Consider the following 3,744-nt stretch of genomic DNA (forward strand, 5'->3'; position numbering starts at 1 on the left):
AGGTATGATAGATGTGTTATGGCATTCTCTTTGGGAGGAGTAAACTGTTGCTTTTTACATAGATTTATGACCATGACTCCATTAAGCCCAAGCAAAGGAGTTAAACAAAGAGTAATTCAGTAAAGGACTATGATCAAGACTTAAACTTGTAGACTCACAGAACCGATAGAATCAAAAAATCATTGATCATTGGAATAAAGCTTCATTATCCTTAAGACCCTAAAAACTCCCATTAAAATTATGGAGTTATCTTTACTAAAAAAATGCAGCACTCCAGATGGAAGTAGATGGCCAATAGACACATGAAAAATACTCAGGACCACTAGCCTTTAGGGAAACGCAAATCAAAACCATAATAAGTTTGCACCTCACCCCAGTTAGAATGGCTCTCATTCAGAAATCAACAAACAAAAAATACTGGCAAGGATGTGAGAAAAAAATGTACACTAATCCACTGTTGGTGGGAATGTAAACTGGTGCAGCCATTGTGGAAGACTGTATGGTGATACCTCAGAAAGCTGAAAATAGATCTACCGTCTGACCGAGACATCTCACTCCTGGGAATTTACCCAAACAGGATGAATTCAGCATATGAAAGAGTTATCTGTACCTCCAAGGGTATTGCACTTCATTTCACAGTAGTTAAGATATGGAATCAACCCAGATATCCATCAACTGATGACTGGATAAAGAAAATGTAGGGTCCAGCATTGTGGCTTAGTGGATAAAGTCACTGCCTGAGAGACCAGCATCCTAATATGGGTGCTGGTTCATGTCCAGGCTACTCTGCTTCAGATCCAGCTTCCTGCTAATGGTCTGGGAAAAGCAACAAAAGATGACCCAAGTACTTGGGCCCCTGCTACCCTTGTGGGAGACCTAGAAGAAACTCCTGGCTCTTGCAGCCATCTAGGGTGTGAACCAGCAGATGGAAGATCTCTCTCTCTCTCTCTCTCTCTCCTTCTCTCTCTGTAATTCTGACTTTTAAATAAATAACTCTTTATTTTGAAAATATGGTATATATGCAATATGAAATGCTACTCTGCCATATAAAAAGAATAAAATCCTGTCTTTCAACAACAAAATGGATGCAACTAGAAACCATTATACTTAGTGAAATAAGCCAGTCCCAAAAAGACAGATACCAAATGTTCTCTCTGATTTGTGGTAACAGAATACAAAAAAAGTAATGTTTGAACAAAATTGACATTTTGAGATTAAGTGGTTGTTTATAGCCCTTGTCTCTACTGTTGAGGAACAGTGTTTTTTCTTCTTACTATTTGTTCAATTCTTAGCGTAGGATTATTTTTATGGGTATAAAACAAACAAAATAGATTATTAAAAAATTTAAAAAAGAATAAGACAGGAAGGAGGAGGGTAGGGTAGAAAGTATCACTATGCTCCTAAATCTGTATTTGAAAGACATAAAATCTGTTTACCTTAAAAAAAAGTTAAAAATTAAATTAAAAATATTGCAAAAAATAACTTCCCCTGAATTGTAATTTTTAAAAAAATCATAGTCCCTCACAGCTGTTTGCATCCTATCATTCACATAGCAAGTTAATATGAGAAACTAGTATGCATGTAAATATGGGTACATAACTCATAAAGTGAACCAAGGAAATCTCTACTCTGATAAGACCTCCTTTTAATGTCAAAAGATTTTAAAAAGGAGAGAAAATAGCTTTTATTACCCTTAACACTTTTAATCATAAGAAAACTCTCTCCTGGAAGTCACCCTCATGAATCAGAATCAAATCACATGACTAACCCAGCCTGCAAAGCAAGCTGGGAAAGCTGGGAAATTTCTAGCCTTGTTCAATGCATTTGGATTTTCTTATAAGAGGAGATAGGAGGAATAACTACCAGTTATATATGCTTGCTTAATCTGGTTTCTGATGAGCCATTAAGGCTGACATTATTGCCCATGGTCAAATTTTAATGTTTGTTTCTGAAAGTTTGTGCTCCCTATATTTCTGTCACTTCTAACAGATTTTATCTCACAAAATCGCCAACATTCTAACAAGCAGGCTTTGTAAATTTACCAAAAGACGCTGGATTGCTCCCAGGACTAAGTGGTGGCATTTAGTTTTCTCACCTGGAGAAAACTACAGGTCCAGAAATGGCACAAATGTCATTTCTCCTTGTATGACTTACAGGTCTACCAGAAACCTTCAGGCCAATGCTGTGGGGGGAAAAAAAAAATCTATGTCTTCTGTCAGCTTCTCTATGTGTTCCTCAAGACCAGGCCTGCGCCTCCGACTTCTTTTGTCCCAGGGTAACTGCAAGACAGGCTCTAGACTCTTCAGCCCACTTCTCTGAGGGCAAGAAAGCAGCAGTTCCATCACTGTTGTCCAAACAGTAAATGAGAAGTGATGGTTTGAGTCTAAGGTACTGTCTGGGAGAAAGGAGAGAGAGGGAGCTCTTCTGACAGAGCTGTTCACACTTCCCCTGCACAGCTGGGAGACATTAGCTGCATTTCCCCAGACCAGGCTCCTTTCTGGCATAGTAGCTTAAAAACCCCAAGAGCCTCCAAGGTAAGCTACATGTCTATCATGCACATTTAGCAGCTACATCACCAAAGTCACTTTCAAAAATTCATGCAAAACCGCGTCTTTACCCAAGGTCAAGAGTTCAATAGAAGTTAGCAGAAATGAGATTTGAGGCAGGAGGCAACGGTAGAGAGAGAATATGAAGAGGTTGTCTCAGTGTGAAAGCTGTTTTCATTTTGCAGAAGTTTGGGCCTCAAAAATAGATTTAAAAAATTAGTACTGCAAACAATTAGCATAGAATATGTGTTGGAAGAATAAATAATACTTCTGTGTATTTCATTTCCCACTCTTGCCACTGTAGTAAGTGAGCAGGAAGGGGTTACACAGACCAGACAAGCTGTGAAATTTGCATTATGTATTTGAAATTTGTTAAGAAAATAATCTACATTTTAGGCTTACCACCTTTGTATTCAGCAATTCTATCCACCTCTCACAAAGGCTATCAACTATTTCTATAATAAAAAGATTATAGATAAAATATGTGTGAAAAAAATTCCTTTGTTTTAAAATGTCTAGTCTCACTGCAGCTTTGGTCAAAACTAGCTTGCAGAGCTGGTACTGTGGTGTAAATAGGCTAAACCTGCCCTGAAGCACCAGTATCCCACACGGGCGCCGGTTCAAGTCTGGGCTATCCCCACTTCTTTTTTCTTTCTTTCTTTTTTTTTTTTTTTTTGACAGGCAGAGTGATAGTGAGAGAGAGAGACAGAGAGAAAGGTCTTCCTTTTTGCTGTTGGTTCACCCTCCAATGGCCACCTCAGCTGGTGCATCTCATTGATCCGAAGCCAGGAGCCAGGTTCTTCTCCTGGTCTCCCATGCGGGTGCAGGGCCCAAGGACTTGGGCCATCCTCCACTGCCTTCCCGGGCCATAGCAGAGAGCTGGCCTGGAAGAGGGGCAACCAGGACAGAATCCGGTGCCCCGACAGGGACTAGAACCCGGTGTGCCTGCGCCACAGGTGGAGGATTAGCCTGTTAAGCCACGGCGCCGGCCGCTATTCCACTTCCAATGCAGCTCCCCATTCATGTCCTGAGAAGGCAGTATAAGATGGCCTAAGTGCTTGGGCCACTGCACCCACGTGAGAGATCCAGAAGAAGCTCCTGGCTTCTGGCTTTGGATCGGACCAGCTCCAGCCATTGCAGTCATTTGGAGAGTGAACCAGCAGATGGAAGACCTTTCTCTTTGTGTCTCCCTGTCTCT

This window comes from Lepus europaeus, chromosome 2, assembly GCF_033115175.1.
Source record: "Lepus europaeus isolate LE1 chromosome 2, mLepTim1.pri, whole genome shotgun sequence".
NCBI lineage: Eukaryota > Metazoa > Chordata > Mammalia > Lagomorpha > Leporidae > Lepus > Lepus europaeus.